A 15,187-nucleotide genomic window follows, 5' to 3' on the forward strand; every position below is an offset into this window, starting at 1 on the left:
GCCCCTGAGTGGGAGAAGGGATGAAACCGGCCTTCGAGCCGCTGCAGCTGCTCCCTCGGCCTGTAAGGAACCCAGGTGGGTACGTGCATCCCCTCAGTGCCAGGGTGGGCAGGCCGGGGGGCTGTGTCCTGTGGGGAGGGCCCTCCGTGGGAGCCCCCGGGCAGGGAGAGGTGCCATGGGACAATCTCTAGAAGGTGGTTTGGTCCCAGGCATGTGGGAGAGCAGCCCCTCTCTGCTCCTTTCAGCCCAGGCTGTGACTGAGTGAAACACCCAGGCAGAGCCCGGCAGGTGGGGGATGCAGGGTCATGGTGTGGGGGTTGTGGGAGGGGGAGATGTGCCCGGTAGGCCCTGGCCTACTTTTGGTTTGACAGCAGGTATATCCTGAGAAATTCCCCAGGGGCTCTGGGGGGAGCATACGCATATGAAATGCTGGGCTCTGCATCTGAAACTGATTGAAATAAACCCACGGTCATCCTGGGGCCAACCACTGGGACTCTGCTCTGGTTCTCACGTGGTTTCTTGGTATCTTGTCATCTTGCTTAGAAAACAGCAACGAAACACTTTATTTTTCTTACTTATCTTCTTGGGTGCCATTTGCCGTATGGCGAGTTTTATTTATTTAAGGGCCTGTTTTATTTCTTTTTGCTTACTGAGAAGCTTTTTGAACCTTAGTTTTAGAACTAAGGGGTAGTGTAGGGGATATAAGAGGCCAACGTGTGAGTTCAGCACAGGTATTTCTCTTTACAGGAAACTGCTGATGTCTTGGTATTGTATGCTGGCAAAAAAAAACCAACCAGAAAACCACAAAGGAAATACAGTTGCTTTATTTGCTTTACTTCTTAGCATTAACAAGTTGAGTTTCAGAGTTGTATTATATTGCTGGGAGTGACCACTCCCAGCAGACTTCAGCTTTCTGTTCCTGAGCCTGTTTCCAAGGCCTGACTGGTTGCTGCTGAGAAGTGGAAGGTAGTTATTTGTAGTGCCTTGCTCTGGAACCTTTAGATTTTGTTTTTGGAGGCCAGTGACCATGAGGTCTTTCATCTCAACAGCAGTATTTTGGATTAATCAGCAGCCAGCCTGTTTTCTTCCAGTGGAAGTAAAGCTTCCAACTCCCCCCCTCTGCCTCAATAATGAATGATACAACCACGCAGCACCTAGGCAGGCTGGCTTGCTGCTGCCACTTTGCTCTGTGTCAGGCTGTGTTTTCGCTGCGCCATTTGCCATAGAAATTTCTGGCTGTGTGTCTCTGGCTTGCAGGAGATGTTAGAGCCCTGTGGCTTGTTTTATTTTTCACTCCATAATGAAAAATAAGATCCTTGCTGGGGGAACTCAGCAACTCAGTATATGGGTAATGGGATATGGAGTTTTCCAGCTGTGTTGCCTGGAGCACCCAGTGAAAATGCAGGAGACCTGGTTTTATGCCTCACTCTGCTGCTGGTATTTGGATTTTATCATTACCACCCTTTCAATACTTCAGTTTCCCTGTCTTTAAAATGGAGTAATAGCTCTTGTCTCCCTTTATAATTTTTCTGAAGGCACATAGGTGACAAGTGCTGTGTAAGAGCTAATCATAGCTGTTACTGTTACTAAAACCTGTGGTGCAGTAAAAAACCAAGCAAGATGCTAGTACTTTAGAAGTTTTTTCCTAAGTGTTGCCTTATTAGCCACCTTTAAATGTTGTCTGCTGTAATAATGCGTAAGACGACGTGTAGTGAAAATGAGAAACCCCACAGCACATGGTCATAGGGATTGCCCCTGACAGAGACTGCCTGTTCAGCAAGCTATGTATCTTGGATTATTTAGTGGTTCCTGGATGAGAGAGTAGCCTGGTTATTCTCAAGGTTGGAAGTAAATTTGGAAGTTGAACTCATCTTTCATCCCTACAGATGGTTCCTGCGAGTGTGGGCTGAGGCACTGGCTGAGCACCAGGCAGGAAGCATGCACGGCCAGTGCACGTGCTGTGGATAAGGGCCAGCACAGTTGAGGCAGCTTCTTTCATCAGTGCTGAAATCAGTGTTTGAGTTGGATTTAATGTTGTAGTTTCCTTGGTAAGTCTGTGTGCTGAGGCTGAAGCAACGTGAGATCCTGCCTAATGATGGTATTTAATATTTGGGAGTGTAGCATGGTAAATAAGATGCAATGTCAGGGATTTAACAAAGGGTTATAGAGAATGTGTCATATTCAGGCATTTTCTGTTTAAAATTTCAGAAAAGAATTTGGAGTCTTGTAATGGTTTATGTCAAGTAGCAGGGAGCAAGTGCATGCTATTTGGGTTTTAGATGTCATAGTCGATGCATTTTTAAATCATTTCACGGCTCAGAGTACTTGTGTGTGTATGAGGAAGTGGATAATACCTGTGAGCTATCTCTTAGATTTTGTAAAAAGTGAAAAAGACACATTAAAAAATATGCTACAAGGCAAACTTTTAAAGTCAGCTAACACACAGTGCTTCACGTAATTCAGTGCGCGGTCTAGTGGTATTCACTCTATTTTAATTTTTTTATCCATTTTTTTTTAGCCCCCAGCTAACTCATGCCTATGCATCAAGCTGCAGGCAAATGAAGAAATTATCATGGGGACAAGCTCAGCTGTGGGCCTACAGCGTGTTCAATACCTAGGGATAACTCCATATGTGCATATCTCATGAGAAATGTGAAGTAGTCCAAGGTAGCTTATTCCACAATGAAAACAGTAAATCTCATTTACTCTGAGGTCAAAGCATGTGGATATATGGACAGATGCAACAAAGAAACTAGGAGGTTTAAATCTGAAATTTGTTACCCTCCATGGTGATTTGTTTGTACATGCTTTGAGTAGTGAAGATCTTATTTTAATACTGTCAGGTAAGTTAGCAGGGAGTCAATACTTTACCGTATGCATTTCCAGCCTTGGACAAAGGAGAGAGTTGCAATCTGATGAGATTTTACAAAGATACTGTCTGTCTGCAGGTAGCTGGCAAATTGAGTTAAATTTGGTGGTAACAGAATGATGCTGCCTAGTCTGATGGTCATATGTCTGTCATTCTCAAACAATGCGAGGCCTGTGAGGCACCTTTGGCATCAATTGCAGCTACAGAAAATTAAGGTTAAACCTATGATTGCAGGGAGAATGAAGTATAAGATTGCAAAGGGTGTCTTGTCTTACATTGTTATCATATATGGCTCTGTTCAGAAACACTAATCCTGTGTTTGAAAAGAAGTGAGTCCATTTATTAAAAAAAAAATTGCTTTGAGGCTGATGGCATATAAACAGATGCTAGTGTTATAAACAGATACCAAGTAGGAGAAGAGTATTGGTTTTGCACTAAAAGAGAGTCTTTTTTCCACTGAATTGAATGAATTCTGCTGTTGCAGCTGGTCATGGATTAATATAGTGGCTCACAGAATGTTCTGATGGGATGCTTGTTTTTGATAACCATCTTCTGATAAATTGATGGGTTGGATAGCAACAAACTTGACAACATCCCTGTGACATGGAAGTGCTGCTTATATTGATCTTTCTCGGCAGTGTGGACTAGGACATTTGTCTTATGCCTTGGGCTGGGTGGTGGCAGTACTGATCTGGGAGAAGTTGCTGTGTCTTGTTCCAACCATCATGCCTCATGGACCGTCCCTTCCAACCCAAACTATCTGTGATTCTGTGTGCCTCTTCCTGTGGTTCTGCTGACTTTCCTGCCACGCTGGGTTTTGTTGAGTGGAAGAGTAACACAGGTCAAACAAGGCATTTGTTCACTCTTTGTTACTCACTGTAAATAGTTTGTTCAGTGACCTTGTTCTCTGAGCTCTGAAAGCCTCTCTTACTTGTGAAGCTTTGAAGATTTACCTTCAGTTACTTCTCTGAGCTCCTGTACTCACAAAATGCTCAGCAACAGCAGGCTGTAAATGCATTTTGTATTCCATGGAGACTACTCAGTGAAAGAAGCTATTACCTTGACCATTCAGAATATACAGGAGCTTCACGTAAGACACGTGCAACGTAGGAAATCCTGAGTACAAATGACCTCCTGGTGAACTGCGAGGATATCTTACACAGTAGGTTTTTCCTGTCATTGCTGAACCCTGATAGAACTTGCTGGGATTTGAGAGGAGGATGCCGCGGAGCAACAGTGATCTGTATTTGTAAACTAGATCAGAAGGACAGGCAGTGTTAATGTGTTGTGCTTTTTGGTGAAAATGTAAGTGCTGAGACATGGGAAATCAGAAGGTTTTCTTTACTGTTCCAACAAGGGTGTAAGAGATGTCATTTTTCTTCTGAGATGTGTAAGGAGTTGCATTCAGAGTTACCACTAAAGCAGTAGATGATGGAGTACAGGGAGGAAAAAATCAGTTATCCAGAGGCACACAGCAAGCTGGGACTGGTCAGCATAGGAGGAGCTTTCAGGAGGAAGATTGTGACAGAGTGTTATTGCAGAATATCTACTGTGGTTAAAGTTGCTTTATATTTCATAATAGTCCCTGAGACCTTAAAGCAGGAAATATTTGGGAATCAAAGGGACTGTGTCATGTAAATGAGACAGGAGCTAGTGGAGAACAGCACTGCTGTTGATAAGCTTGTGTGAAGCTTGGGAATACAGACTCTAGAAGCTATCATCCTGGAACCGAGACTGCTGAGGAGCAGTTGTACCCCATGCAAAGGGAGATCAGTTAAACCACCTGTGCTGAGCCCATGAGCCTTCTTGTAACAGACATGTCTGACCTGTTCATTCCTCTTTCCAGACTCCAGCACCTTTGGAGCTGACTGAGCTCTCACTCTCAGATTTGTATCTTATTTTGCAGCCTCGGGGGGAGGCACCAGATAAAAAAAAGCCAGCATTTCAGTCCCTTAAGATAGGAGCTTTGGAAAGAGCTCTTTTAATCTAGATTAAAACCTTCCAGGGTGTCTGCTTCCCACTTGTTACAATTATGTAGGGCTCATAGAAAGTCTCAGAGGAAGCATTTGGGAGGTGAAGGAAATCTGAACAATTGAAATCCATGTCTTCCACCTCCCCAGGGGATGGCTTATATATAAGTAGTGGGCTGGGCTGGATAGGGGTTGTTGTCTAGAGGGACCACAGCACACAAGGGAGAAAGTAGATGTGCCAGAGGAGAGAGCATACTGTTTCCCTGGGCTCAGTGCATTCAGCTGGGAATGAGGAATTTCTGTTGTAGCAGTACCTTGGGGACCTGGAGGACTCTTGCTTAAAAACAATTAATGTTTACTGTAATAAAAATAAACATAAAAAGTATAATCTTTATAGCTGGGATCTTGTTCAATTTGGCTTGAAACCAGGTGTACTTCCCACTGTAAGATCGTTTGCCGGTTAAGTAGGTCTGCTGTTAAAAATGTCTTCAGTTTCACTGGGCTGTGCTTGGCTGGTGTATTTTAGTCTCTTCTTGACAAAGCAGAAGAAGCCAAGGATTTATGGCTGTGGAAAGCTGCCCACTGCTTGTACATTCCAGATATTGTCCAGGATACTTTTGGTTCCTTAGTTGATGGTTTTAGAGTGCATTATTTGAGACACATTGTGGCTTCAGTCACTGTTGCATAGAAGGAAGAATCTTGTTAATTTTTCTGTGAGTTTTTTAATATATTTGAACAAGAGCAGATTGTCTCAATAGCACTGGGTGTATTGCTCTGCATTAATTAGTGAACCTATCACAGCAGCTTAATTAATAGAGAAAGGGAAAGGAGAGTATTAATGTGGTAACATGTTATACAGAGCTTATAACTCCTCCAGTTTGGACAAGATCCTGTGCAGGGAGTCCCCTGCTTAGAAGTAAAACCCAGAGATCAAGATATGTCTCCATGGAAGCTGATTTTGCTCTGAGCTCTGCCTCTGTCCTTGGCCTTGTGCTGCTCATCTAGTCAGAGGTAAATCAGTCCCATGATGAGAGCTGCCTTGCCAGGAGCTTATGTGCAGGTGTCCACACAGGGAGCTGCAGCTGCCTAAAAAGCCGTGGAGACTTTAGGAGTCCAGAACCATGGGGAGTGAAGAGCAGTCTTTGTGCTGTACAATATTGGCTTGCAAACAGTGCTCATCTTCGTCTGTGAACTGATGAATTTACCTACTGCTGGGAGCCAGTGGGCTGGAAAGTGCCTTGTGATTGCTCTTCTGAAAAGGAAAACTGAACCCTGCTCAGTGCTGGAAGGCAGCTTGTCATGCCGTGGGACAGTGTGGGCTAGAAGTAGAGTAACTGAGAAGAAGTGTCACTAGTGGCCCTTTGCTCCATTCCAGAACAAAAATTTGAATGTCTCCATATTGCAAAGCTGTCTAAATAGTGTGTGTGACTCAGGAGCTGTGCAAGAGGGTACATAAACCCAGCAGAGTGAGGTAAGGGAATGTCGTTCCTCCCTTGAGCCATTTAGTCCCAGACAGGCCTGCAATTGTCAGTCTTGCATTAGTACTGTGGCTTGGTATAAAAACTGAAATTACTGGGTGTTACTGCTGCCAGGAGACAGTGGCTGTGTGTATTCTTCTTTTCAAATAAGTAGATGGTTCCACTGTTAATTAACCTGCAGTTTTCATGAGCAAGTCTTTGTGAGATGATCTACCTTTGCCAAGGTTCTTGCATATCAAACAAGAATGGTTGTTCCTGTTTAACAGGAGACAAATCCAGGTCCTAGCCAGTGTATCAGAGATCCTGGAGGAAGCAAGCAGGAGGTTGGGGACCCCAATCCAGGATTCTTAGGGCATAAGCTATGGCTATGTCCAAATGACTACACCTGGAGAATCTTCATGTGTTTCTGGGTTTCTCCGTCTTTGAACTGTCACAGCCCCAAGCAATGCTCTTGGTGGAAGTAATATGCCAAGAAAAGCCTATCTTTGTCAGCTCCTTTATCAGTTGCAGGATCTGGGCAGACAGACAGGTTAATATGTTTCCTGTTTCTGTGATCCCTGATCTGACAGCTGGTCAGTTCTGGCTGCAGGCCTTTGTAGCCTCTGAGTGGCAGGCTGTAAATCAGAGTTGGCACTTAAACGAAGAATTGTAATGAAGGCTGAGAGATTTGAGGAGAATTGTTTTCCTGAGTTCCATCCCATTTTCACGTGTGCATCGAAAGACGCTTGCCCTGTCCCTCAGAAACATTAACTAGCCTTCACCTCTCTGGGAAGATAGACAGCCTGATAAATGAAATGTCATGGGCAAACACTGCCCTAGCATTAAAGAGATTATTTCCAACTTATTTAGCACGAGGGTAGAAACCATAAACAACAAGTAGCATTTTGGAAAGTTGGAGACAGCCTCATGAGCCTTTTGGAAATTCCCAGTGCAGAGTACAGACGCAGCACACAAGGGAACTCCCCACTTTTAGAGGTTTTACCCAGAAATGAATGGGTCACCAAAGCACTCAGCGAAGGGAGGTTCATTCTTTGTGGCTTCTCAGATCACTGTAGCAGTGCAGGCTGCAGCCAGATCTTGTCTAGTCTGTATGGAATTGAGTATGAGATGCCCCAGGCTGGCCACCAAGAACAAGTTAGCGTAAGAGGTGTGTGAAATGCTGTTTGCAAAACACTACTGGGCTGTAGGCTTGCTGTGACAACTTATGGCACAGGACACTTGGCCCGAGATACAGATGGCTCCCATCTTGCAGCAGATGTCTGCCTAGTACATCACTTAACTTTGCCCATTTGTTGGTGGGTGTGTGGTATCACACTGCTGTCAGCTAAAAGGGGAACTTTGTTTTCCCACAAAGAATGTGTAAGTGTGTGACTTTTCTTTGAAATTTGGACTCTGCTTGTGCCCATTTGTTCTTGGAGTACCAATATTATTAACAAGAATAACTTGAAAAATGAAGAGTCCTGCTGGGATACGACCCTTTGTTGCCATGCCCATTGCACAGCCCTCATAGTCACATGTTCTCATGTGTGGCTGTCCAGGCTTCTTCTGCTGTGTCCGCACAGCAATTTTAATTATAATATAAAGCAGTTGTTGAATTTATCATTACTATCTCTGTTGCAGGAGGCAGTGTGGTCCCTGCAGAATAGCAGTACTAGAACAGGACATTGGTCTGTAGACTTTCAGTTAAACTGAAAGTTTGCAACTTTTAATTCCTCACCTGTCCGAAGATGGCAGTGTATTAGGGGAGAATATTACAGTGATACAAGAATAAAAACCTCACAGTCTTGGGAGACTTTCTTAAATGAAAATATGTTTCAAAGCGAAAAACCATTTCGTCCATCTGTGTCCCATTACCAGGCTGGGGCCATCATCCATTTTCATTAGACAGGGCCCAAGCGTGTGGGTGGGGACAGAGGCCCAGGCAGCTGCCCTGGACACCAGGCTAAAAAACACCATATGGAAAAGCCTAATGTATGTTAACAGGCATCAGAGACCAAAATTGAAAGAATAATGGCTCATCCACATGCAGTAGCCTCAGTGAGACAAACTCTCAGCACCAATCTGTCAGCTGCAATTTCAGGTCATTACAGTGCTGCTAAGCAGAGGCCAACAGACAAGTTAGAGGAACCTGGCTTCAGCAAGAGGCCTTCTTCCATCCGTGCTAGCAGCCTGGCTCAGCTTCCTCCTTGCTAACATACATCACACCAAATACCTTCCTTTCCTCAGAGACTTCCTACTGGGCCTCAGGGGATCCCAACCAAACATTTAAATTACATGCAATGATCTTTTAATTTGCTGGCTGCTTGGTGGCTCTGTGTTGCTCTTGCCACTTCAGATAAACATATGCTATAGCAAGATTGTTTCCTTTTTGCCTGCCCAAGAGAGCTGTCCCTGAATACCTGAAGTATTTTCATTTTGACCCCCGAGTTTCTTCTAGTTTTGTTAGCTAAGGGGGGCTCAGAGCTTGACTAAAACCATTAAGTACTCTCTGCTGTGAGTGCCTTGGAATCCAGGTTACATCTGATATCCTTGTACCAAATTAACTATGCATATAGCCAAATGATTTTGCCTTTTCAGTGGAGCTGAGCATTGCTGGAGCAAAGTAGGCTCTTGCAACTGCTTCTGGCTAGCAGAACTCACTGGCAGATATTATGTCTGGGGCAATTTAGGATATGCTTTCATGGGCTCTGTGTCTAATTTTAAATTAGTGTGCTATGGCATCTGGCAAGTCTCCCTTTGCTTGCCAGCAGTTCCAGTGCCTCCAGGGTATGTCAACAATTTCTAAAGGGCTTTTTCTGCATACAACTTTTAGACTCAACAAGTGGTAGGCTTGCTGTTAGGAGGTAGAAACAGGTGGCAGTATGTCCAGCAGGTGTGAAAAAGTCACATATATAGTCACTTACACTCAGCAGTCAGGTAACCTCTTAATCCAAGGAGTATTTGAATACCAATACCTGAGCATTTGTTTCTTTACAGCCAGGTCATAGCTCTGCCTGCCTCCAAAATGCTGATTTTTCTGAGACAGAACACAGTGTTTTGTTGGTACGAGCTCACTCTTCCTTTCTAGTATTTCTGTTTAATTGTGTTTTGTTGAAACCTGTATTTAAAAGCTGTTACTTTCTTTTTGCAGGTTCCTTCTGTTCTGCAGGATTCCTGAAACTTCAGTGTTGTGGATTTCACAAACCGTATTGAAAAGTGAGGAGAAGGAAGCCCAGGTAAGTGTCCCATTTAAAGCACATAGTCAAGTTTTTCTGTGAAGTAATAGGAATCTCACCTCAAATCCAAGTGTTTGACATTGCCCAAAACAAAACCACACAGGAGCAAAAGAAGTTTTTGCTGGTTGTTGCTTTGTGAAGATTACTGTGAGAGAAGCAAAAATGAGCTAAGAAGCTAAGGAGTAAATTGTCATGCAGCACAGATATTTTGGTGGGTTTGTGATGGTTTGTTTTTTTCCTCTTAGGGCAAAATTGAGCTTGTATCTAAACTGAAAGACGTGGTTTGGTTTGAACACTTCCAGTTCTTTTGAGCAGAACCAGATTTGACATTCCTACCTTAAAATAAGATAGTTAAGACCAGTCTTTGTAACAGTCAATACATCTAGAAGATACCGAGTAGCTAGAAGGTATCCCTGATCTCTTCTTCAAAGAGAGGGGAGCAGTCAGGGATCCCAGACTTCTTTGAAGGGAGGTTGATTTGAAATAGCTGAGAAATGTGTATTATTCCATTGAGCTGATAAGCAAAACTTTAGCAAAGCTGGTTGCTTCGTAGGTTTGTTTTTTTTCCTGGAGTGCTGCAGGCATTTTAATATATGGTTTCTGATTGATGCGACTGTTGGCTCTGACACGACCGTCAATCTATTTTCTCCAAGGTAGGAATGAGGTTGTATGTATTCAGTGAGGGATTTAACCAGAGGGAAGATTTGTCCATTTCAGTGTATTATACTGACTCTTTAATGTCTGAGCAGTAGGCCTTGTTTTGGGAGTAATTTGGGCTGGCTTTACTGTTTATCTAGATTAGTGAGGTAATAGCCTCTTTATTAGAAAAAATTGCGGTTCTGGACAATTGTAGAGGAAAAGAAATGGTGAAAAATGTTTTTTAGTTGAACAGGGGTGAGTAGAAAATGAATTTGGATGTATATATGGACCAGGAGCCTGCTGCAAGTGGGTATAATGAATTTGCCAGTCCTAATGCTGTTAAGACCTGTTATTCGGCACATTTTTCAGCTTCTCCCTCTTCCTGAGGAGAAAGGGAGCCTCAGGAATTTACTGTCTCCTCTAGTCTCCACAAGTTGCACATTTGGGAGATGAGTTCAGTTCTTCACAGTGTTAATTATTGCATGTAGAAGAAGAACAGTCATGAAGGAGGAAGAAATGGGAGATGGAAATAGGGATGAGTAGCCAAGCCCTGATTTCCAAAGGCTCAGCTCAGCTGGGAGCAACTTGTCTGCAGTGGTTTTGGTGTGGAAGATGAAGCCTGGGTTCTCCTGCTTTGAAATACCAGGGCTCCATCCCAAGCTTAGTGGTCTCTGTACTCTGCAGAGTCTGGTTTTGCAGATAGGAAGAGGTTTAAGATTTGTTTGAGAAAGCATGTAACAGTGGAGGATTATGTGGAAACTTGAGCAGGAGATGGATATGGTTCTTCTGCCAAGCCTGCTTTTCAGTTCTCCCTTGACAAAGAAAGATCTTGTGAAGAGGCTGCTGCTCAAGTGGATCCTCTTGTTGGAGTATGTGTGCTGGAGGGAATGGCACATGCTAATAGACTTTTCTGAGCTAGCAAGTGACTTTCCAGGCCTTCCAGTCATTGTGGCAGGTGTGTAACCCCAAACTACTCTCTCTAAATGAGGTTGTCGTTCCTGGGTGCTGTTCTGGGAGCTGACAAGTCTCCAAATTGCTTTGCAGAGCCAGGCTGCTTGTTGAATGAGACTATGATAGGTTTGGGGGAGGCTTTTGATAAGCCTCACTCTTCACAATAGGAAATTCCTGATGAGCTCATCCTTGGCTGGTCTTTGTGCCCTCAAGTAGAGAGATTTGTTGTATTTTTCTTCCTTTTCTCTGTTGTTGCCCCTAGTCTGACTTCCCTGCTTCAAGTCAGTGTTGGACCAGAGATAAGTTAGAGGTGTGTAATTCATCCACCCCCTTTGTTCTTCTCCGCTGTTTGGAGGCAGGCTTACCCAAGGAGAGTGTGGCTGTGCCTGTAACATGCAGCATCTCTGCTTGGAGGGAAGACAGCACTGGTTTGTAGCTTTGGCTCTAGCTCTATCTGCATTGTAACCAAATTGTCTTCCCGGCACAAACAGCTGCTCCAGTGAAGTCACAGACTTGGAGTCAGCCCAGCAGACGTGCTGCAGCTACCAAGGGTGTGGGTGGGAGTGAGACAGTAGCTGTATGAGCTAGTTCAATTTTTGAGAGCCAGGGTAATGGGACTAGGGTGACAGGCGAGGGGAAAAGAGGTTCTGACCAATGCAGTTCTTCTGCTATCTTCCTCCTGACAGAGTGGGAGTTTTTTTTCTGGGAGAAGGCAGAGTAATGTGACCAGCACCTCCTACTTCTGTGTTGTCATATTCTCTTCCCAAGCAGATGAGTGTGTGTGGTGTTTGCCCTGGAATTTGTATAGTCATGTCTGTAAATATCTGCACATAGATCCATGCTGTGGTTGAAATGGGCTGGTATAATGAAAGTTACGTGCTGCTGAATTCTGCAGCTGTGTGGCTGAACAAAAGTTCCACAGGTATTTATTTACACGTTAGCATTTGAACATGTATATATATACATCATGTATAAATTGTGTGTGTGTGGTCTCCAACATGTGCATGTGCATGTGTGCACGCACAGACACAAGTGTTCAGAGTCATGTGCTTTGCTCTGTGAGCTTTGTGGTGCTCCTGGAGAGGTCATGTTCCACAGCCTGACACCAGTCCCACACAGATGGCAGCTACCCTTAAGTTTGAGAACTCTGTTCATGACAGAGGAACAAAACTTTCCACCAGTATCTTCACCCCAGAATTTTTTTGGTCTTCACAGATAACTAGGTCAGACCTGAGTGCTTTCAGATGGGGACCACACTGTAGAATTGCACTGCATATCCTTTAGAAATCAGTGCAGGGTAGAGAGGACAAGTCCAGTGACTTTTTTTGCTGCTGGAGAGATGTGCCTTAGCATTCTCTGACAACTGGAGGTCCATCTTTGCAAACAGAATATAAAGCAATGAACGGCAGTAGACCTTATGAGAAGGAGCAAAGCATGCCCTAACTGAATAAAGTTATCTTGCCCCGTTGCATGAGCTTTCTCTGCCTGCTCTTTTTCCTCTGGCAAGATTTTTTTTTTCCTGTTTCACAGCAGCCAGACTCTTCCCCTCCCTACTCCATGCTCTGCTTGTTCTGTCTGTGTACTTGTCTTTTGATGTCAGTCATGCTGTTTGATTTGTAGTGAGGAAAAAGAATACCTTTTCCTCTGCTGCATTTGTTCCCCCCAGTCCTCTGAACCTCTCGGTGCAGAAGGATTTGATTTAGCCACAGGACAGCAAGCATCCAAGCAATCTCTTAGAGCTCTGCAGAGGCAGCTGGCATTTGAGAAATCAGAAGCAGTGGGGAGCAATGTCTTCAGGGATCACAGCAAGCAGCCGTTATGCTTCTGTGCTCTCCTGGTTTGTGGTGCAAGGATAGCCACTGTTTTGTTAGGTGACTGCACTGTCTCATCACAGAAGCCAGGAAGGCCTGTGCATGCTTTTCCTCTGTTCATTAACCAGCCTTTTGCTTTGGCACTGTATCTGTGTTTTGAATCTGGAGACACATTCAGATGCTCACTGTCTTGTTTATTACACCTGAAATGTCTGCTTCTGACTGTGATTAGTCATTGGAGTGCTTTTCATGGGATTGCTGTCACAGCACAGAAACTGCCTTTGAAAGGCCCAGAGATGATTTCTTCCTGGCACAAGATGGTTTTCTGAGTCAGTTTTGCGTGGTCCATTTGAGAATAGAGCTGTCTGGGACTTTTTTGATTCGGTGGATGTGGGGCTGTATTTGCTTCATTTTACAGGATCTTGGAGGTAGTCTCAGCTGAAGCTCCCTCTGTAGGAACATAGCTTTGGCAGAATTAACCTCAGGTGACATTTTGGAGTTTCAAAACTTGAGGTCAGAAGGAAATCTGAGCTGAAGAGCTTCCCTGACACTTAGCCTGGATCTCACACAACTTTGATGAAGGCCCTGGCTGCACAGCTAGTTTTCAGCATTCTCATCTGTTCAGTTGGTTTCTGCTGCTGTCTGTTTTTGCAGGAAAAGTGCAAATCAGGTCTCTGGATCATAGTGATACCAGCTTGGGGGCCACTGTGTTGGCTGAGGAGCTCTACTCTTGCTGATTTATCCATGTGTCTGGCTTAGCTGTCCGCACTTGCTTTTGCCGCAGGAGGGATTTGGAACCTTTCCTTGGCTGCAGTGTTGAGTAGTAAAAGTACATTTTGAGAGACTGTTCTGGGTGTGAGGGAGAGTATGGACTCATAAGAAGTCTCTCCAGTATCTCTTGTTTCATTCCATATTCCTCCAATCCACAGAAGATTAATTTTTTTTTCAAGGAGAGGTCCTGTCTGTAAAGCTTGGCTTTCACACGTTTGGTCTCTTGAAAATGATGGCTTGCCTTTGTGCTACCTCAGCCCTCATGCATGGAATGAGACAGGGGCACAAGAAGACAGCTAGGCAGACTTCTCAAGAGGTATCTGTCATTTCAGGTAACACCCAGGTTTCCTGAAGTGGATCAGTAACTTAGCAAATTACAGAGTGCTGGAAACTGCAGTGTCATGGATGAAGTCCACTCAGCAGCCTTCAGGCTGGCTTAGTCCTGTGCAGACAAGAGGGAAACTGTGGACAACAGGAGCATCTGTGGGGCCTGAGGTTAGCTATCACAGTGCTCTCAGCATACTTCTGCACCTGGCTAGCTGGTGGACAGTGGCCTTTTGGAGTTGGAAGGTTTCTGGGCAAAGAAACAGGGACAGTGTTCTTGGCATTGTTCGCATCAGGTGCCAAGACTAAAATCACAGCAGTCTTGGCTCGCCACAGACCATGCCAGAGGAAAGGCAACATGTGCACCAAGCATTCATTTTCTCCATCTCCAGGATTATAATTTATTGTTGGCTTCTTACTTCATTGCTAGGTGGCAGCCATCAGCTTCAGGGACCTCATAAAATTCTGGGGTTATGCAAAACTTTTCAGACCTAAGATCAGAATTGGCTCTCGGGGCCTCTGCTTCTGAACTGAGCAGGAAGCCTGATGGAACAGTTCTGAAAGTATTTATGTCTGTGGGAATCAGGCAGCAGGTCAATTAGGCACCAGTTGATTTTTTGCAAAGTTTTCTTTCTCTTCCCTCATTTCCAGCTGGTATAAAGTCCACATCTTGCATGTGTTGATAGAATCATTTTAGCAGCTAGTAGACCATGGGAAAAGCTTGTCCCCTCTGGGTTCTTGTCGGTTAACCGTGCTTGTAGGTTCTGCTGCTACACAATTAATTATTACTGCTTCTGGTTTCTCCTTCACTTTTATTGAATGGGGTTTTCTGTTTGCAGTCTGCTAAATGGTTTGTTGGCTTTAGTTTTGTGCATGTAATAACTCCTGCTTTCCTGCCAGCACCAACTTCACTGCCTGGGGTTATGATTTTTTGGCTGTTCAAAAATGAGTATCAGAAGGTGTCCATTTAATTACAGAATATCTCAGTACATTTCCTGCATGTGCAGTACATTAGTGTGTTCTCTGCTGCAAATCAGTTTTTGTGCCCTCTGTCCATTTTTGTCAGGGAAGAGGTGGGACCTAGGTTCAGCGTTAACATGTCTGGCTTTTTTAGCTTTTAAAAATTTAGGCCCCCTGGAATAGTTCTGTGGGAAATCTG

Source organism: Chaetura pelagica, unplaced genomic scaffold (assembly GCF_000747805.2).
Source record: "Chaetura pelagica isolate M959 unplaced genomic scaffold, ChaPel_1.0 scaffold159, whole genome shotgun sequence".
Taxonomy (NCBI): domain Eukaryota; kingdom Metazoa; phylum Chordata; class Aves; order Apodiformes; family Apodidae; genus Chaetura; species Chaetura pelagica.